The sequence below is a fragment of the Nothobranchius furzeri genome, chromosome 1 (genome assembly GCF_043380555.1).
Source record: "Nothobranchius furzeri strain GRZ-AD chromosome 1, NfurGRZ-RIMD1, whole genome shotgun sequence".
Classification (NCBI taxonomy): Eukaryota; Metazoa; Chordata; class Actinopteri; order Cyprinodontiformes; family Nothobranchiidae; genus Nothobranchius; species Nothobranchius furzeri.
The window spans coordinates 68,847,758-68,870,111 of NC_091741.1; positions in this window are offsets into that span (position 1 = coordinate 68,847,758).

Genomic DNA, 22,354 nt, shown 5'->3' on the forward strand with positions numbered 1-22,354 from the left:
AAATGCTCTTATTCCAGGGATTGTTTAAAACTCTAAATCTCTAAATTCTATACATTTTCTGACTTTTGCACTGCATGCCTCTCTCTTCTCACATGTTTATTTTGAAATTATTCAATTAACCATGATGTAAAATCAAATGTTAAACTGATTAAATGAATGAGTCTCTCGTTATCACTTGTTACATGGCAGTTAATTATTTCTAACCTCCCATCAGACACATTTGGTTCACTTTAAACCAAAGCTTCAATCAACATGTCTGATTGGTTTGTTGTACGACTCAAAGGATTTGTGACACAAAAGCATGGGGAAGCATTTGAATGAGGGTTACACTCACAAAACAACATCAGCGTCTGTGTGTGTTGGTTGTGAATCAGCTAGCACCCGGTCGGAGCTGCTGCTGTGTTTAAAGTTTCCACTAATGAAAAGTGACACCAGTAAACAGCTGACCTCTGCAGCTCTGAACCCTGATTCACCCTCAGCTGCTGTCCGACACGCCGCTTGGTGCTCAGACAAATGGCAGAACATTAATGATGCTGAAAACCAGAGTGGGAAGAGCTTCAAAGCTGCTCAGCTCTCTAATGAACTTTTCTACATGTAACGACATTCAGCTTTCTTTTGCTAACCCCGGGTTTCCACGGGAGCCGTCAGCAGCACGTTACTGCAGCAGCACGTCTTGCTTGCGTAAGTTGCTGCTTGGCCCTTCCCACGAGACGTGAAGCAGCAGGGGAGCAGCTGTCACCGACAGAGCACGAAGTCACACGAGTGACTTCGTCAGTAAACACAACAACAAGCAGGAGAAAACTACAACATGGCTCCAAAATATTTGTGTTTTTATGTTCTGTCCGTTTTATAATCGCCAATACGGACCTGAAAAACAAAGGAGACCGCTAGCTAGGTGATAACTTCTCACGGGGCCGCACAGTTAGTAACCTTTTTTAAAGTAAAGCGACCGGAAGGCAGTACGTTCTTTATTCTGAAAATCTCGGGAGCTTCTCTCCATTTCCGCGTCCGATTTCCTGTCTTTCCTTCCCCAAAAATGTCGAACTTGACCCGTTTCAGAGGCGTCGCGCGTAGGAAATAGAACCGGCGCGTAAAGGCCGCGACATGCTGCTCCTGAGACGCGGCCGACTCGCGCTGCTGCCAGCTGCCGACGGCTCCAGTGGAAAAGGTTCTGTTGACCACAGCGGTTCCTATCAGCAGCTATGACGTGCTGCTGCAGTAACGTGCTGCTGACGGCTCCCGTGGAAAGCCGGGGTAAGACATACCAGTGGTTTTAAAGGCAGGCTTCTGCCTCAGTATGATCAGATCTTTATATCTGTAGAGAATATCTGGAGCAGCAGCTGCATGGAAAAACACTGAACAGAATTTGTTGTCATTTATTAATGTGTTATCTGCTAATTCGTTTGCTGATTCCTGATTTTAGCAGAACAAGTCTTAATGAGCTTTGTGACTTTCACAGTTTTTCCCAGCAGACACCAACTGTGTAAGCTAAAAGCAACAAATTAACTTCTATATTTGCTGCACTTTGTGCTATGTCTACCAATTAATAACAATTTTTATTACTGAGGTTTTTCCTTTCCTGGAGGGAAAATGGAGCTATGAAGATCAAATTCCTGGTTTGATCCTGGTTATTTTTCATGTTTATTTTTCTTTCATATGAAAAAAAGTTGCTACAGAAAATCTTTTTGAGTAAATATCAGTAAGAAAAATAAATACTTTATGAAAAGGTGGTGGCCACATCATAACACAGTTGGAAGGATTTTTGTCTTGCATCTCAAAATACAGAGTCAGATCTGTCTGTGCAGACTTTGCACGTTATAACTGATTTCTGGTTCACTCCCACAATACAAAAATATGCATGTTAGGTTAACTAGGGACTGTGTAGGGTGTGACTGAGTGTGTACCTGGTTATTTGTGGTTGCAGGGCAGTAGTGGCTCAGGGGTTAGGAGTTTGCCCAGTAATTTATGGGTTGATGGTTCAAACTCATGACTGTCTTTGTGTTCTTGGCCAAAACACTTCACCCTCCTAACCTGCTGGTGGCGCCTGTGTGCGTTAACCTCACCTCCATCATCATGCTTCAGAGCAGCTGTGGCTACACTGAACTGCAGCTCATCACCACCAGTTTGACTGTTTTGTTACGTGCTTTGGAATTATTTAATTCCATTTAGTTACATCTATCCATCCATTTTCATCTGCCTATCCAGAGTCGGGTCGGGGGGGCAGTAGCATAAGGCGAGAGACCCAGACTTCCCTCTCCCAGCCACTTGGGCCAGCTCCTCCGGGGGAATCCCAAGGCGTTTCCTGGCCAGGTGAGAGACATAGTCCCTCCACCGTGTCCTGGGTCTACCTTTAGGTCTCCTCCTGGTTGGACGTGCCCGGAAAACCTCACTAGGGAGGCGTCCAGGAGGCATCCTGACCAGATAGCCGAGCCACCTCAACTAGCTCCTCTCGATGCGGAAGAGCAGCGGATCTACTCCGAGCCCCTCCCGAATGACGAGCTTCTCACCCTATCTCAAAGGGAGAGCCCAACCACTCTTCGGAGAAAACTCATTTCGGCCGCTTGTATCCGCAATCTCGTTCTTTCGGTCACTACCCAAAGCTAATGACCAAAGGTGAGGGTAGGAACGTAGATTGACCGGTAAATCGAGAGCTTCACCTTTTTACTCAGCTCCCTCTTCACCATGACAGACCGGTACAATGCCCGCATCACTGCAGATGCAGCACTAATCCACCTATCGATCTCACGCTCCAGTTTTCCCTCACTCGTGAACAAGACCCCGAGATACTTAAACTCCTCCACTTGGGGCAGGACCTCATCCCTGACCCGGAGAAGGCATTCTACCCTTTTCCGAATCAAGACCATGGTCTCAGATTTAGAGGAGCTGATTCTCATCCCAGCTGCTTCACACTGGGCTGCGAACCGCTCCAGCGAAAGCTGAAGATCACGTTCTGATGAAGCCAACAGGACCACATCATCTGCAAAAAGCAGAGACCTGATTCTCAGGCAACCAAAACGGAAGCCCTCCACACCTTGGCTGCGCCTAGAAATCCTGTCCATAAAGGTTATGAACAGAATCGGTGACAAAGGGCAGCCTTGGCGGAGTCCAACTCTCACTGGGAACGAGCCCGACTTACTGCCGGCAGTGCGGATCAAGCTCTGACACTGGTCATACAGGGACCTAACAGCCCATATCAGAGGGCCTGGTACCCCATACTCACAGAGTACTCCCACAGGGCCCCCCAAGGGACACGGTCAAATGCCTTCTCAAAATCCACAAAACACATGTATTCTGGTTGGGCAAATTTCCACGCACCCTCCAGGATTCCTCTAAGGGTATAGAGCTGGTCCAGTGTTCCAGGACGAAAACCACATTGCTCCTCCTGAATCTGAGGTTCAACAATCCGACGGACCCCCCTCTCCAGAACCCCTGAATAGACCTTAACAGGAAGGCTCAGGAGTGTGATCCCCCTGTAGTTGGAACACACCCTGCGGTCCCCCTTTTTAAATAAGGGGACCACTCCCCCAGTCTGCCAGTCCAGTGGGACTGCTCCCGATGTCCACGTGATATTGCAGAGCCGCGTCAGCCAACACAGCCCCACAACATCCAGATCCTTAAGGAACTCCGGGCGGATCTCATCCACCCCTGGAGCCTTGCCACAGAGGAGCTTTTTAACCACCTCAGTGACCTCAGCACCAGAGATTTGAGAGACCAACCCAAAGTCCCCAGACTCTGCTTCCTCACTGGAAGACGTGTCGGTGGGATTGAGGAGGTCTTCAAAGTATTCTGCCCACCAATCCACAATGTCCTGAGTAGAGATCAGCAGCACACCGTCCCCACTATAGATAGTATTGGTAGTGCACTGCTTCCCCTCCCTGAGGCGCCGGATGATGGACCAGAATCTCCTCAAAGCCGTACAGAAGTCTTGCTCCATGGTCTCACCGAACTCCTCCCATGCCTGGGTTTTTGCCTTGGCGACCACCCGAGCCGCATTCCACTTGGACTGCCAGTACCCGTCAGCTGCCTCTGGAGTCCCACAGGCCAAAAAGACCTGATAGGACTCTTTCTTCAGCTTGACAGCATCCCTAACCGCCGGTGTCCACCAGCGGGTTGGGGGGTTGCCACCACGACAGGCACCGACGATCTTGCGACCACAGCTCCGGTCAGCCGCCTCAACAATGGAGGCACAGAACAGGGTCCATTCAGACTCAATGTCCCCCGCCTCCCCCGGAACATTTTGGAAGTTCTGTCGGAGTCGGGAATTGAAGCTCCTTCTGACAGGAGAATCTGCCAGACGTTCCCAGCAGACCCTTGCGATACGTTTGGTCCTGCATGGTCTGACCGGCATCCTCCCCCACCATCTGAGCCAACTCACCACCAGGTAGTGGACAGTTGACAGCTCCACCCCTCTCCTCACACGAGGGTTCAAGACATGTGGCCACAGGTCAGATGAAACAACAACAAAATCGATCATCGAGCTCCGGCCTAAGGTATCCTGGTGCCAAGTGCACATATTGGCACCTTTATGTCTGAACATGGTGTTCATTATGGACAATCCATGACTGGCACAGAAGTCCAATAACAACACACCACTCAAATTCAGATCAGGGGGGAAATTCCTCCCAACCTTACCTCTCCAGATCTCTCTGTTGTTGCCCACGTGAGCATGAAAGTCCCCCATCAGAACGAGGGAGTCACCGGAAGGTGCGCTTTCCAGCACCCTCTCCAAGGTCTCTAAAAAGGGTGGGTAGTCTGAACTGCAGTTAGGTGCATAAGCACAGACCACAGTCAGAACCCGTCCCCCCACACATAGGTGGAGGGAGGCTACCCTCTCATTCACTGGGGTAAACCCCAACATACAGGCACCAAGATGGGGGACATGACACGTCTCTAAATAAAGTAAAAATAAAGTAAAAATTTCTAGTGCAGATTGGAGACAACCCATAGAAGCACTGATTTGATCTCATTTCAGAGAAAAATAGCACAGGTCAGATGCACCTAATGAATAAAATTACTAACAAACTCAGGAATCTTTCTTTGCTTCACTGTTCTGGTGCTGAAAATATCACTAATGCGGATCAAAGGAGATACACAGATGAATGCACCTCTTATTTATTATTTGGAAACTACATTTACTGCAGCTGGCAGAGGCAGAGATTTTTTCTATTGATACACGGAATTTACAGAATCATTTTAAATTTTAATAGGGGAAGACTGCAGGAGGGAGTGGTAAAATACAGGGGGTCCCCAGCAAAAACAAGAAACTTTACGAGTCTGATGAAACCTGCTGGATTTCCATCAGGCAGTCACGGGGCAGCTCCAACGACCCAGTGGCTGTGCTGGGTCAGTTATCGAGCCCAGTCCGGTACCGGCTCGGCCGTGAACGAGCCGAGGCAACGTTGTGCTCTGCTTAAGAAGAAGCGTTATTTTCCCGCTTCAGAAGAAGCGTCCAACGTATTTTTACGCTTTCTCCGAGACATGTCACATCGCTAAGTTGTTAGCGCCGCGTGCTGACACGTCAATAGTGCAGCGTAGCCTGCTGGAGGTTTTAAGGGTTCAGATGAAAACACCCTGACCTCTCACGCTGCTCACTCATCGATCTTAAGTTGTCGCTGTTGCGCTCACGCCGTAATACAGTATTAGATGCGGTTAAAGTCAGACATGAAAAAATGAAAAAAATTTTGCCATGAATAAGTGATGATTAGCCTGGTGGGGGGAGGAGAACCTGGCCTAATAAGCTCTGGAGGAAACCCTGTCAAGATCGTCAACACACGTTTATCTTAATGCTGCTGAAACATGTAAACCAAAAAGCATTATATCCACTGCTACCTTTCTAATTTTAAACTCAGTAACTTATGCTGTAACTGCACCTTGCTCTGCCTGCTCCTTTCTTCTTGCTGCCCGCCGGCTGTGATCACAAGCGACAACATAGTAGTTCCCGCTGCTTCTTCGGGAAACAGCGCAAAATAAATAAATAAATAAATAAATAAAACTTGGGATCTTGTAGGCGTGGCGGTAAGATTTCAGCCGTGGCGGGCTGCCACAGCTACGCCTATGTAAGGGAAACCCTGCTAGATTATATCAGGAAACCTTGCATGACAGTCCCAAGTCTCTGAATCTTTTTACTGTTGCATGCAACTGAAGATTAAAGATGTGGTTCACTTGTTTAATCAATGCATTTGCAGTGGTCTCTAGTAGAAATGAATGCCTTGTAAGTTAAACTGGGGGATGGGGGCATCAGTGTATCTGTTTCTGGAACTAGAAAAGAGCCACATCAGATTTGAGCTTCAGATAACAGGGTGTGGCCTCTCATTTCCTGATATTTGGATATATCTGCCCTCTGATTACAAAACAGTAGCACAACTCTTAACACTGTTTACTTTGCAATGTTTATCTCCATAAACAACACAAGCCTGAAGGAGTTCTGCTGTGTGGTGGAGTTGCCAATGCTACTGGTTGGCTTCTACTAACTGAGATGTTCTCTGCTGTATTCTTGGATGCTAAACCAACAACAGCCTTACTCGTCATGAGTCGAGATGGATGAGTCCTTGAATGTTAAGTAACAGTTTGACGTAGATCTGTCAGGCATCTATGAAGTGCCTCATGATTTTTATCTTGAGAGGTACTAAATAAAAATTTTTTTTCTTTTTTCTTTCTTTTTTCTATCAGAAGCTAATGCACGAGACAGGTGTAGGAGACTATTTTCATGTTAGCCAGCATGACAAACTCCCGAGTGATCAGAAATCATAATTAAACAAGGTTATCCAGTGAACCACACCTTTAACATGTTGTCTTGCAACTTTACTTTCTTAAATTGTCACTAACAGTCATTGAGACAGAAAATGTGTCTTACTTTACAATTACAAAATTAGAATAATGCCTTGTCTGGGTCAGGGATGAGGTCCTGTTCCAGTGGAGTAGTTTAAGTATCTCGAGGTTTTGTTCATGATCTGAGGGAAAGAAAGGTTGCAAGATCAACAGGCGGATTGGTTGCGTTCGCAGTAGTGATGCTTCCAGCAACACTGACACACCGGCGCATGTATCTGGCTCATTAGAGTGACACCCGTGTTGGTGTGTGTATCGTTTGGGAAGTAGTCATGTGATCGATACAGCTGCTGTTTCACTCGTCAGTGAAGCGTCAAACTGTGTTTAAATGTAGGAGTGTCTCTCTCTGTCAACGGGATGAGTTTCTGCCACAAGTACATCAATAGAAACAAAATTATTTCACTGTTACATAAAGGAGCCAGAAAGAAAATGCAAGGTGGTCCATGAGGGATGATTTTGTTCTCATATCGACAAATAAGTTATTTGTTTTTATTTCTTTGTTTCATCCAGTTCTTTTCAGTTTCTGCTTGATCCATCAGAATGTCATTTTTAAATTATTCTTTTTAAATCATTCATTCTATTTAATGCGTATTAAATGTCACATTTGTTAAACTGAACTTAAATACATTATTAAAAGAATGTTGAGACATCGCAGAGAAACGCGTGGGAATTTGGCCGTCCCGCCAGCCGTCAGAGCAGTGGGGTGGGGGGTGCGGACCGGAAATGTCCAAATTGGATTAACAGCCCACTGGGACTTAATGTCAGTAGCGTCTCGATATTAAGTTTGCCTGCAGTGATGTTTATTGCTTGCAGCTCAAGGCTACCAGGGCGTCAGATTCAGATAACAATAATTTGTTTGGGTCTGGCTGAGATAATTTTCCTCTCTGCCTTCAGTCTTTAAACTGATCATTTTCAGTCCTTCAGTGAAGCCGATTTTGGGTTTTAAACTTGTCCATACCGTTCGGTGACTCTCTCCGAGATGACATCCATTTTGCGCACTAATACCGGTATCGCAGCTAGAACATTGTCCAGCTTACGATTCACCTCGAGTAACGTCCCAGTCTGAGAAGTCTCCACACGGACGGTGCTTTGCGTGGGTGCGGGTCACCCTCCATTCACTCCCGTCTTCCCAAATTTCCAGAAAACCAGATATCCTCCCACTTCAATTAGGAAAAATCCATTGATCCTCAATGAGCAGCTGGGTGAGGCATATGATCTTCCACTCCTTCCAGGAATCCAACATATATCCCACCGGGTGCGTCCCCTGTGGACATGTGGGAGCCCCCTGCTCCGTTCTCATTGTTGAAAAAATCTTATCGATCGCATTGAATGACCAGTTTATCAAATCCATGGTTAGTAAAAATACAGTTTTTCAGAAGAAATGCAGAGAAGCGCTCTGTGGGCAGTCAGGACAAAGAGCATTGGGAAAAAAGATAAGGGAGCGAAAGAGGGAAGCGTCTGTACTCCTCGAGTGCCAGAGAAGAAGAAGAAGAAGAAGTTCTTCGTTCTTCCAATGGCTCCAATGGTTGCATTTGTACTAGTTCCACTTGTGCAAGTCAGAGTTTTCTTTTTCCTTACTGCTTTTGCTTATAAACTGAATTTTCTACTTAGACATGGCATCGGTTCCAGCTTCCTCCTGCTCTTCGACACCTCTCTCTGCTCCCCCAGCTTGTTGCCATAAAAACAGACGGCTCTCCCACAGTCCAGCATTCCTACTGCGCTTGCAGAATATCGCAAATTGAGCTGCAGTGGATGCAGCACAGTTACATCAAGGCCAGAATACCCTGTCATGTGAAATCAACATAAAACTGAATAACAATATGGTACAATGTCAAACAATGACAGAGGCCTCTCCAGGAACTGCTTGTGTGACCCAGGAGATAAAGAGTGCATGGAAGGAAAAAGTGTTGCTTTGTGAGTCATGAAATAAAATATAGCACAACAGTTTTAGGCAAAGAAAAGTGTTGATTTTCCTGTCTTTATGCCTTGCAATGTTTTGCATTTTTAGGTCAATGAAGTGTACTGAAGTGGCACAAAAAGAAGAAATAAACTGTGTCTCGACTGCACATTATTGTGTTGTTGAAGCAATAAAGAGAGCAAACCTCAACAGAACACAGATGTCAATTTTAATATTTTAAATATCTTTAACAATGACCTTTTCAGAATCAGTGCTTCTGGGTGACATTCAGTAAACCGCAGCCACTAAAGGGATCTCCCTTTACAGAGCTGATGCACCGATGGTGGAGGTGATGGGAGAGTAGTGACGGCACAGTCCTTGTTTTATGTAGAGACTGACCTCCACATTTATGGAGATGCAATGAAAACTTAAAAGGATTGTACAGTCACTTTAATAAGACACACCATGCTGGCAAATCAGCGTAATACTGCCACCACGGTGTGTCTTATGAAAGTGCTGTGGCAGCATGGCAATGCGGGATTGTTGGTGGTATTATTACTGCAACACCGGACTTGTGAATGAAGATTACGCCTTGGCGCAAGAGAGGATGGTGTCATGATCACATGTGGAATGTCTGCCAAGCTCCAGCAGGCAACTATAACGAAGAAGAAAGTAAACATGGGCTGTACATTTTGCTTTTGTAAACAGACTCAGCTAAGATGACAAACTGGAGGGATGCAGAGCTCTGAGAGCTTCTCTCCATTAGAGCTGGACATTACCATAAAGTTAATGGGGACTGTGGAGGACAGACAACTTTAGAAAAATAACTGTTTTTATCCATTAAGGACATCATAATCAATGTGATGACCTAGAAATTGAGACAGACTGTCAAAGTAGCAAAACAATTTTTCTCAGCAGATTGGTCTAGCAATGTTCCATTCTAGTCTCAACAGGTTCACCATTGGCCCAAACACCTTTGTGTCCAGCCAGTCACAGCACTGTGTGTTTGTGGACAGACATTAGCACCAGAGCTGTAATGGGGAAAAACTACAAAGATAGTGTCGGCTCAGAATCGGTGCATAGCTTTGGCATTAACTTTGTGATATTTAGACCTGGCCTTTTTTTTCTCCAGACATGAGCAGATAGAGGTACTTAAATCATTTATATACAAAAGGATGTATTTGCTTCCTCTTCAACTGTGTATGGTGGACTGCCCCATTGACTAATTACTGAGTGTGGCGATAGCCGTAGTGATGAATATGTCACACTGTTTGTTGCTCTGATTGGTCCAAATGTCTGCGAAGACAGTTTGAAAGACAAATGTAGAATCCACCCCACCACTGAGCTCTGTCTGTGGGTCGTGACGAGACTATATACATGTATAGGATGTTGTGCAACTTGTGAAAAACATTTATAAAACTTCACAGAAAACAGCAAATATTATCAAAGAAAGGATGGTGTCATTTGTTACTCAGAAAATACTAAAATAATTGTTCTTCAAGACCAAGAAACTATAAAACAACAGATACTATAAGTGTATTGATATAGCACTTTTCACAGATAGAATGTGCTTCACAGACAAAAACGAACAATAATACTCATACAATGAATAACAACAGTTCAAGAAGATTCCGAGGACCTACCAAATACAGAAAACGTGAAGCTTTCCTCTCATTAACTCACATTTTGAAGACCTTCAGATCTAGAGAGAAAATTAACATTTCTAAAATGGTGTGTTTAGTTTAAAACATAAACAATAAAACAAATGGTAAAACTCAAATTAACATAACAAAAAGTTTGGATCCTGCAGCATTAGTCCATCTGTCCAGATGAATGCAGTCTTGGTTGGCCAAACAGAGGTCATTAAAACATGATTATTTCTCAGTATTGCCCATAATCACACACAAAAATTAGAGAAAATGTTTTTTTTTTTTTTTTTTTTTACAATTTCTTTAGATGAATTGAAGATTGAAACCTCATCAATAACTACATTTTTACTAGAATAACTTATTTATGTAAATATGGGTATTATTGGGACGTTTCCAGCAGTGGTAGTTTGTTAAATAATAAACGTACATTTAGACTAAGGTGTGACTCTACTATGACCTTTGAGTATAAAAGTAAACAAACAGTGAAGTTTTGCTCTAAAGGTCACAGGGAAGCTACAATCTTCTCTAGCGAAAAGCTGTTCAACTGTAAGCAAACAACAAATCAACAGTCACTTACAGAATAAATACCAAGATTGACTTGGAGCAGTTTTCCTCAAAGAGAAGTCAGACACTTCCTCACAGAGGAGCTGTAATGTGTTTTGAAGGCTGTGAGTAAGTTGATGGGATCGTTGTAAAGACATAAAGCTTCTGGAAAAACGCCTTTGGGCAAAACAAGTCCCTCGGCTCCCAAAGAAAGAAGCTGCAACGCTTTGACAACTCTGAGAAGGACAGGTCAAAACAAAGTCATCACGATGTGACAGACGCTGTACAGAACTTTAAAGGCACTGCTGGGAAAAGACATCTCGTTGTTTGGTAAAAAAAGAGAAGAAACACATGCATAAACTAATTTCAAGAAAAACTGTTCAAATGTCGTAGTGCTTATCAGTTAGAGACAATGACAAAAGAAGTTTCAGACTAGGATTTATGTTCTAGCAGACTGACAGTTAATTCCGTAAGCTTGTTTGGAAAACCAAACATCTGAAAATATGAAACATCAAAGTAATCTGAGACAACTTTGACATTTGATTTTCATTTGAAGCAGCTGGAACATTTTTCACAGACCTCCATAAAAGCTGGGCGTTTTTCTTGAATCAACACCAGGACTCTGCCATTCTTTACAATTACATTCCTTCAATAAGCTAATGATTGTGGTTGTTTTCAATAACCAGTTTTATTGAAATTAGAAAATAAAAATATTTTACTTAAGCAAATATACAGAAAACACCACCACCCTTTACACCACTTTGACCCTTCTGCCTTGAGCTTCACAAGCATTGTCTGTGGATTCCCGTTATGTTTCTGAAAGTGACACAATTAGAAGCTCCATGCTTGGCTTTAAAGGTCGTGTGAAAAAGGGTTGTATCTTTCCAGGAAATTATGGTTTACCACTCTGTGCCTTCTAATGAAAGGAAACCTTAGCACAAGAAGAGCTAACATGTAAACATGAATGATGGAGCTTTCTAGATTATAAAGTTTCAATACGTCTTTATTTTCAGGAGTTCTGCAGTTTTCTTACTCAGATGACGCCTATCAGCTCAATGTATATATAAAATGTTGTTGGAAGTCTGCAAACTGTTGTTATAGATATGCTGATGGCTGTGAGCAGGATGGATCTCCTGTAGCGGTTTGAATTACAGAAGGTCAGAAGAAGCCAACGACTGACGATGGAAGGAAAGAAGATTCATCAGAGAAAATAAAGAACAAAATATATAAAAGAATGTTATTTTAAACATGCAAGTTAAAGCCTCTGGGAATCATTAACAATCTGCATTTGAAGAAAAAATCTGTTCTAATGTACAAGCATATGCCCCATTCATATAATGGATGGGGTGGGACGCAAAGAACAGAATCAGCCACTGGAGGGGGCTCATCCTGTTTTGGCTCAGTCACCTTGGTTTCAATTCAATGTCCATTTTTTATTTTGTCTTGATTATTGTGAACAGTTTCGAATAAGTTTAAAAACAGACAACTTCACTTCTCATTCCTGTGACTTCAAACACATTTTCTTTCTCTTCTGATCTTCAAACATGCTTCACTGCTATCCCTCTCACCTCTCTGGACTTCCACTCTTGTTTTAGACATCCATTGAATTGATCAGAACAGATTCATACAATTACACAGGTGTCAAAGTGTTTAAGGTGTTGTCCTTGATGTCCAGAACTGCTGACTCATGATGAGTCCAATCGGGGCCTATCTTCATTGCAGTGCCAGTACCAGGCTCACAAAGTTCACTAGTTTGCAGTGGTTTCTAAATGAATGACTCGTGAGTCAATCTCTGTAACGGGGGTCGGCAACCCGCAGCTATGTAGCCGCATGCGGCTCTTCCATTCATCTGATGCGGCTCTCTGTGCTTGTAAAATAATGAATGGATATTTAAATAAAATGCTTTATATTTTACTAAATTAATTTTACATCTGTATGCCAATTCTAAATGTAAAGATTGTCTGCGTAAACCTGAACAGGCCCAACCCGGTCTTACTGTGAGACCGGGTTGATGGGTCACCCTTGTGCGTAATCATAGGCGCTTTCTGAGCTGAAGAGGATGTGAGATTCTGGGATTCTCCTCAGACGGCTCCTGGATGTGTCGCCACATTGGAGACAGGAACAAGCACTATTCAGCCAAAGTTTCATAATCAGGGAACATTTTCTAAGTGAAAAGTCTCGCTTCAGTCGGAGGAATCTTCCTGCATGCGCTCTGGTTCTGTGACGCTCTCCAAGCCCCTCTCCACATCTTCAGCTCGCTGTGCACAGTACGTACGCGCTGACAGTGAGCTGCGCTGAGCAGTGTCCATCTCAGATGTTCAGATGGGAATCTTTTCTTTGGTGATTTAGCTACATCCGCAATGTGCGTAGAATAAAATGTCAGTTCGTCTGCATGCGTCGGGGTAATTCTTTCTATTCTTTCTCCGTCAAAATAAACGGTCAAATACGGGAACTGTCCGGTCAACACAAGCCCTGCTTTTAACCATTCTATTTTCTTGTGAAAATGTTGCAAAGAGATAAAATTAAACTTGATTAACACCAGAGCCAGGCGCACTGCGCCGTTATTGCCGTCACTGTAAATGAGGGAAAAACAAATTGATCGGATCCTTTTCTGACCTTCCCCACCTACAAAGTTTAATTACAACAATCAAACGTGACAGAGCCTGGATTTGTATTCTGAACAGTCTAAACATGTTTTAAAAAGAAACGTATGACAAAAGTGGCACCTGCTCAGTAAAACCACCAACAGGGTGAAAAATATCTAAATATTGTAGGCAGAGACGGGCTACAACTTCTGGATCCACTTTACATAAATCGTTTTATTGATTATCGTCTAATGAAAGATAACTTTGACGTACACGAGCTACCGGTACTGGCTGCTGTCACCTGTTGTGATTGGTTAAAGCAGCTGTCTGCTGTCTGAAGGTAGGCCCCGCCTACAACGCCACGGCTGCTGTGGCTCCCAATGTTTTCTTTACTGTGGGAAACGGGTAATGAGGAAACAGGTTTCCAGAAGGCGCTTTATAAAAAAAGCTTTGATTGATTGATTGATTGTCATAATGGCTCTTTGATGGGAACAGGTTGCTGACCCCTGCTCTATAAGGACAGTGTCACAATGGGTGTAGCTACCCTCTCTGAGTTTTCCTGTTTGCAGGTGGGCGCGCCCGGAGAGCAGCTGCTACGAATTCCCTCATCAGCTCGCAGACGATTTAAGGAGCGGTGTGACAACTCACCATTGCCGGATGATTACTCACATTGGGTAGTTTACACCAGCTCTAGACCTGTTTTCTAATTGTTCTGCATTCTGTTCTGCCTGTTTAAGCCTCGTCATCATCTGTCGCATTCCTCCGTTCTCCCGCCCAGGTACTCTCATCATCTGCCTGTTACCAGCTCGTCAACCTGCACTCTCACCTGTTACTACAAGGAGCCTCTGGATCTCCTATCCACCAGCCACACCGCTTCTCCCCTGGCCGCCTGCTCTCCTGCGCTCACCTGCCCGCTTTTGGAACCGGTGCTCAGCTCCCAGCCTCCTCCACCAGCTACCACTCAGACCTGACACGCCCTCCTCTCCGCGCTCTACTACCTTACTGAAATCCGTAAGCCTCCATTCTATCACACCTTCCCCGTTTGCTTTACTTTCCTCAATTTTGTTCTCTGTCTCAGAACACTGCCAGAACCGTCCTCCTCCGACGTCTCCCCAGCCTCATCAAGCTCAATAAATAATATATTATTTTTACTCACCTTGTCTCTTAGTGATTCTGCATGTCATGGGTCAAAAGACTCGATCACAACATGACACAGAGCAGAACACCGTAAGATTTGGAGTCTTATTTCCTGATATTTGGGCATCTCGCATCTGATTGGCTAACAGCAAAATGACAACCACTGACTCTATTCCCTTTGCAACGCTGTTGTTTTCCTTTCACAAATAACGCAAGAAGTTCTGCCATGTTATGGAGTTGCTAATGCTAAAAGTTAGCTTCTACTAGACATGCTCTGCTCTCTCCTGGATGCTAACAACAGCTTTTCCAGTCACAAACCAAGATGGATGAGTACATGAATACTAATTTTTCTGTGTGGAATGCAGTTAACTGTTTTTTCTAATCTAGTCATTTTCACATCTATTTTCTCTAATGCTGGAAATCTGGGATACTTTATGTTTAGCCTCCATGTTAAACTCAGAGTGACCAGTCAAATTTTTAAAAATAACAAGCAGAAAATGGTCTCTCAGGGAACCTGCTGCATACCAGACCATTTCTTCAAGTCTACTTTTAGATTTACAAATCAGTACAGCAGAAAATGGCCTTACGTTGCTGTGTCCTTAACATTTATTACTATGTTGAAAATATTAATTCATTCACTGCCATTGACAACAAAAGTCGTCATTTTAAATCCAATCTTTCACTGCCAATAACGAAGTTGTCATTCGCATTAAATTACTGTGTGGGCATCGGAACGAGCCCCCGCACAGTGAGAACAAACATCCCAGCTCTAAAGCTGATCTTCATCTGTGTATGTCACACGTCGTGATCAGGAAGCAGAAAATCCACATGTTAGGAGATTGTTTTGGGCCGCTGCTGTAAAAAAAGTGAGGTGCGAACAAGAAAAGCTTCTGCCGATCACAATTCAACAACGGATTATGAAAGAACGGATAACGCTCAAAATGCACAGATTCTTTCTGATGTAAGAGGTGAGTCTACTCTTTGTTTTGCTAGTTTGGGCATTGACATCATTCTAGTGCGCAACGTTCTGTGACTCGTTAAAAAAAACAGTAAAAACGCTGAAAAATTCTGGCAGCGAAGGGCTTTTCTGATCAGGAAACGGCTGGCAGTGAATTAAGCTTCGAGCTCTTCTAGATTTTTTTAGCTCTTCTACATTAACCCTTTGGAGGCTGGCGTTGCAGATTTGCAACAGTTGAAACCTACCTACCTGGTTACTCCACATACGTATTTCATGAGCATTTTTTAACTCAGAAGTACCCCTGAAGGACTTAGTTGTCCTTACCTCCTTTTATCAAAACTTATTTTGAGGCTGAGAGGGTTAAGCTGTCAATTATCTGCCAAAATGTCATCAGCACCAGTGAACATCCTTTATGTTTGTTTTTGAATTGCACCTTTTTGCCTCATAAAGCCTTATTTACACTGAATGTGGAACAGGTGCAAACTGGAGCTGCAGATATTGTGTGGAACATCTCCACAATGTTGGTCACGAGTTCACACAATAACGCCTACGTGTATAGGGAGGAGCTGGTAAACAAAAATATTTTTGTACTTTCTGTGAACCGATAGCCCTGTCTTTTATAAAAACAGAAGAAACCAACAGAATGATGCAACAATGTCATAAAAGAAAAAGAAAAAAAACTACAACTTCATTAATTTCAGGTTCTGAATTGAGTGACAAAAATATTTTTTTCTGATATTTCATCTTTTGAGACACGGCTGTATACAGTACTTATCTTTTTTTTTTTGTTTTTGCCCTGTCTTCCATTCCCATCACTGTGTCCTTCTGCAATTAGTTTGCTTTGCTTCCTTTTGTTTGCCAGTTTCTCTAGCTACTATTGCTGTGCTAACCCAAACCTGCCTACTTCAACAAGAAATCTGCCACAATATCACCTAGCTCTACCATTATCTCCTCTAGTATTAGAAACACCGAACCATCCAGTGTGAAAGGACATTAGATTACTCCATCGCCAAATTCTCTACCAGAATCAGAAGAGTTTATTGCCATTGGTGTGAGCAGGTTCATCCCATGAGGAAATTGCTGCAGTACTTGATGCAAGATAAGAAATAAGCACAATAAAAACATCTTATAGAGCAGGGGTGTCGAACTCAAATTCACACTGTCACAAAATGAAAAACTCGGACTAAGTCACGGCCAAACTCAATATTTTTTTTAAAGTGACAGTAAATGTGCACATTTTCCTTTATCTACAGATATGAATGGTTGAACCTTTTCATGTGGGTACAAACTTATTTTTGCAGTTACACTGAATGTGAAATAACCAAATTACACACGAGCAAGTCAATTTAAAATAACGTACACGTCAGTGGTATTTGTTACTTATGTCTCAATTTTGTTTAAATAAATTTATTCCTTAAAATCTGCATATATTCAGCATTTCTTTTCATTTTTTTATCTTTTGAATCTTTTAAGTGTTTCTATTTTATGTTTTCTTGTTTATTCTTATTTTTACTTTCCTTTGTTGCTCCTGTAATGACTGTTATTCCTGCTGTGACACCAAGCTTTCCCCACTGAGGGACAATAAAGGGATTTTCTATTTCATTTCTATTCTATTCTTCTATCTGTAAACTGTCCTGTTTTAAAGTAGGTGAAATCTTTTTTCACAGGCCAACAACAAAAATAAAAAAATAGCAATTCTGTTAAATGAAAATGCTATATCTCACCTGTTAACGTTCATGCTTTGGAGCAGAAGAGGTTAATAAAACCTAAATAATTCAAACCCAGTTTTCTCCACTCTGATTTCCTGTGATGCTCACCTGTTCCAGCCAGACCTGCATCTGTGGGGTTAAGCTCTGAGCTGAGGAAGGAGTTCATCAGTGAGAAACTGTTGCTCACACAGGTTTGTGCTGCTGGACATGGAGAGCATCTGGACCACTCAGTTGTGTCGGGGAGGGGAATAAAAGCTGCAGCAGCCACAGAGTCATACTGACTTGTATGTGTCGCTAAACTGGAGTTAAATCATCTCGATCTGGAAGTTGGTCGGTGCGCTTTCTATGTCAGTAGCAAACAGATTACTGAGCTGTTAAAATCCATTTCTGGGCTTCAAAGTTGGCTAATTTCTGAGTAAACGTGGCGCTGAGTAAGAGGAGTGTTTTCATCTTTGGTGTGTTCTTGCTGCGTTGAAATTCTAATTCCATCTTTTAGTTCTTTTTAAAACACAGAAAGGTTTTATTTGCCTGCAACGTTTTGTTTGCGGCTGCAATAAGTTTTCAGGTAAATTAAACCTTTCTGTGTTTTAAAAAGAAGTCAAAGTCAAAGTCGTTTATTGTCATATTCTCCACATGTGCAGGACATACAGAGAAATGAAATTCAGTTTCAGCACACACAATTCAAAGATCAGACATACGTGGGTAAGACACATAACAAGAATTGGTGACTGCGGTCATTCGCAACATGAGTCGCGCTACCTTAATAGTTAGATGAAAAGGGTGTTACATGAGGAAAGTTCAGGGAGGGAGAAAAAAAGGCATTAACAGGGTTACACCAGCAGGGTGTAGCACTCCAATGCAAAAAAACACCCGACATGGAAGCACAGACAGCACGTATACAACATCAGAGTCCAATGGGGAGGTGGGGGTGGGCGGGATCCTGAAGCCTCCAATGGGAGCTGGCACTGCGGCGCATCGACCAGCTGCAGAACAACAGGTGGGAGGGAGAGATAAGGAACAGAGAGCACATTGAGGTCCCTGCAGACATGTCAGCCTGAAGGAAGAGGGTGAAGGTCGGGACACAGCATCTGTCGGCATTCCTCCTTTTGTGGGGGTGTGTTAAGGCAGCCTTGAGAGGCTGCTATGGTGTCAGATAAGGATAAACATGACTTTGTTTAAGGCAGGCAGAGATAATCTTCCTCTCCACCTTGGAGTCTCTAAGTGGTCATTCATGTCCACCAGTGAAGCCAATTTTACATTCCACATCCCCGCATCGTCCGGCGACCCTCTCCGAGATCAAATCCATCTTGCGCACTAACACAGGCAACGCCGCAAGGACATTGTCCAGCTTACGGTTCACCTCGAGTAACGTCCCAGTCTGTGAGGTCACCGCACGAGCGGCACATTCCGTGGGTACAGGTCGCACTCCAATCGCTCCCGTCTTCCCAAATTTCCAGAAAACCAGATATCCTCCCACTCCAATCAGAAGAAATCCAGTGATCATTAGGCCGAATATCCACAAATCTTCCACGTCCTCGATGGACAGCTGAGAGAGGCACAGGATTCGCCAGACCTCCCAAGAATCGAGTGCATATCCCGATGTGAATGTCCCCTCGGGACAGGTGGGAGCCCCCATCTCCGTTCTCATCGTAGAGAAAATTTTGTCAATCACGTTGAATGAGCAATTAATTAAGTCCATATTTCCAAAAAAAGAGTAGTGGTTTCAGGAGAAATGCAGAGAAGTGCTCTGTAGGCAGACAGGACAAGAGCCTTGGGGAAGCCGATAAGGGAGCTGAGAAAAAAGCGTCTGTACTCTCTGAAGGCTGAGAAGAAAGAACAAGAAAGTGTTGGTTCTACTGGATCTAAGAGCTTCCTTTGATACAGTGGACCACACTATTCTTTTAACCCACTTAAAACAGATCGGCCTCTCTGGTGCTGTACATAGATGGTTCACTTTCTACCTCACAGACAGGACTTTTATGGTGAGTTTGGACACCTGTTCCTCTGGGGTCCACAGCATCAGATGTGGTGTGCCCCAGGGTTCAGTTTTAGAACCAGTACTTTTTAACCTCTATATGCTCCCTCTTGGCAGCATCATCAGGAGACACGGGGTGAATTTCCACAGTTTCGCTGATGATACACAGTTGTACATCTCTGTGTCTCCTTATGACACACAGCCAATAGATGACAATTTTAACTGCATTTTAGTCATTAAATCCTGGATGGCAGAAAACTTTTTCCAGCTCAACCAGGCCAAAAATGAAGTTTTAGTAATCGGTCCTGGGGCCCAGAGAGAGAAAATTTTACCAAAACTACAATCAATGTATTTTAATCCATCTTCACAAATGAAGAACCTGGGTTTGATTTTTGACTCTGACCTGACTTTTATCCCCCACATTAAATACATTACTAAAATACATGTCCTTCTAAAAAATTTGCATATTGTGATAAAGTTCATTATTTTCTGTAATGTACTGATAAACATTAGACTTTCATATATATTAGATTCATTACACACACCGAAGTAGTTCAAGCCTATTATTGTTTCTAATATTGATGATTTTGGCGTACAGCTCATGAAAACCCAAAATTCCTATCTCAAAAAATTAGCATATTTCATCGACCAAAGTGTTTTTAATACAAAAAAAAAGTCAACCTTCAAATAATTATGTTCAGTTATGCACTCAATACTTAGTCGGGAATCATTTTGCAGAAATGACTGCTTAAATGCAGCGTGGCCAGGGGCGCAGATAGGATTTTCAAACTGGGGGGACAAAGTTCCAATGTACCCACACACACACACACGCACGTATGCATACACAAACTATTGTAAGCACCTTAACTAGAGCTCAGTCAGTTTGTGTAATTTCATCCAATGGTTTACGTAAAAACGAACACTTTTATATACGTGTTTGAAGCCATTATGCAGTGGAACGCTGGCAACAAAGCTCTGCCTGATCAACACTATAAATGATAAATGATCCGCACTTGTATAGAGCGTCTCAGAGTAAGGACTCCAAAGCGCTTTACACTACAGTGTATCATTCATCCATTCACACACATTCACACACTGATGGTGATAAGCTACGATGTAGCCACAGCTGCCCTGGGGCGCACTGACAGAGGCGCCCCACTATTTAATTTAGTCATCTGTTATTATTTAGATCAATTACAAACCAAAACCTCTTGCTTTATGCAAAACATTAAATGATTTTCAGCATACCAATCTTTACAGAAAACATAAAAGCCCTAAAAAAAACTGCACATAAATTATAATAAGGAACAATATTCACTTATCACTTAGAGCAGTAGTTCCCAAACTTCTCAGCCTGGCCATCAGATGTCCCTTTGTATTTTTACATTATTTAGAAATTTTCATTATATTTGGGAAGTTTTTATTTATATTTAAATATATAAATCTCTTTTTAAATTTTATATTTGACTTTTTTTATGATTATGTGGCATACTTGACTTCCATATGTAATGCATCAGCATCTGCCCCTTTTTACGGCTTCTTCTCTTACATTGTCACTACGTCTGTCACATTAGCGGTGTTTTTAACCATCATTTCTACATCCATCACATCCCAGAGAAGGTTAATCAAACATCAAACCCAATGTTTGGAGCTTGTAAGCTCCACACACCTCTTGTGCATTACCAGCTGTCTGATGCTGCAGCAGCGTCAATCGTCCCAGCTGGATGAGTGAATTTCTTCATCAGAGTCAATATTCTGCTTCATAATCAGAGTCAGTCATGACCAGACAAAGTGATCAGTCAACAAAGACCAGACCTGCCGGCAATTATACGTTTTATCTAATATTTACGCTCTTCGTGGCATGGAGGCAATCAGCCTGTGGCACTGCTGAGGTGTTATGGAGGCCCAGGATGCTTCGATAGCGGCCTTAAGCTAATCCAGAGTGTTGGGTCTTGCGTTTCTCAACTTTCTCTTCAAAATATCCCACAGATTCTCTATGGGGTTCAGGTCAGGAGAGTTGGCAGGCCAATTGAGCACAGTAATACCATGGTCAGTAAACCATTTACCAGTGGTTTTGGCACTGTGAGCAGGTGGCAGGTTGTGCTGAAAAATGAAATCTTCATCTCCATAAATCTTTTCAGCAGATGAAAGCATGAAGTGCTCCAAAATCTCCTGATAGCTAGCTGCATTGACCCTGCCCTTGATAAAACACAGTGGACCAACACCAGCAGAAAACATGGCACCAAGGCCGGATTATAATATAGGCAAACTGGGCACAGGCCCAGGGGCTCACAGCATCTCCTGCATCTCCTCTCAATCCTAAAGAGAAACTGCTACCTGCCTTCATATATATTCACCTTATGAGTTACCTTTGAACTGCAGATAAAAAACATCTACTGACCGCAAAAATAGCGGAGTGTGCAGTGTGCCAGCCGCACCGGTGAGGTGAAATCACCGGAGGACGAAACAGGTTATGCGCTCCACTCTGCAGCAGTATAACGCATCAGGCACAAATAAAAGACAGAAAACATAAAATGATATGAGCTGACATAAACGATTGCGTGTTAAATTTGTTTTTGAGGTGGTGACACTTTGATAATGTTACTGTGGCCGTTCTCAGGACGCATATGTCTGGAGCGCATCAACAATCACAACTCTGCATCTCTCAGCTCTAAATAATCCCAGCAGAGTCCACGTGAATAATGTATTATAAACAGAAACATCAGCTACGTCAGCCCAGACAAGCAGAGAAAATAGAGAAAGAATAGAGGATAGTTCTGTCTGGATGTGGATGGAGATTACATTTTACAGCAGCCTGATCATCAATTAAATACATAAACCATCACCTGGCTTTTAGTCCACGCTATCACTATTATTTTAATTGGTGCGTTTGTGCGTTTGCGTGTGTGTGTGTGTGTTTTCCACTTCAAACACTGGTCCAACCAACTAGACCAGCATGTCCAGTAATATGTTAACCCTTTGATGCATAATGGTCACTACAGTGGACAGGTACTTAAAATTGTTATTTATTTATTTTTGCTATTAAGCACAGCTGTTGAAGACTTTATTGCATTTG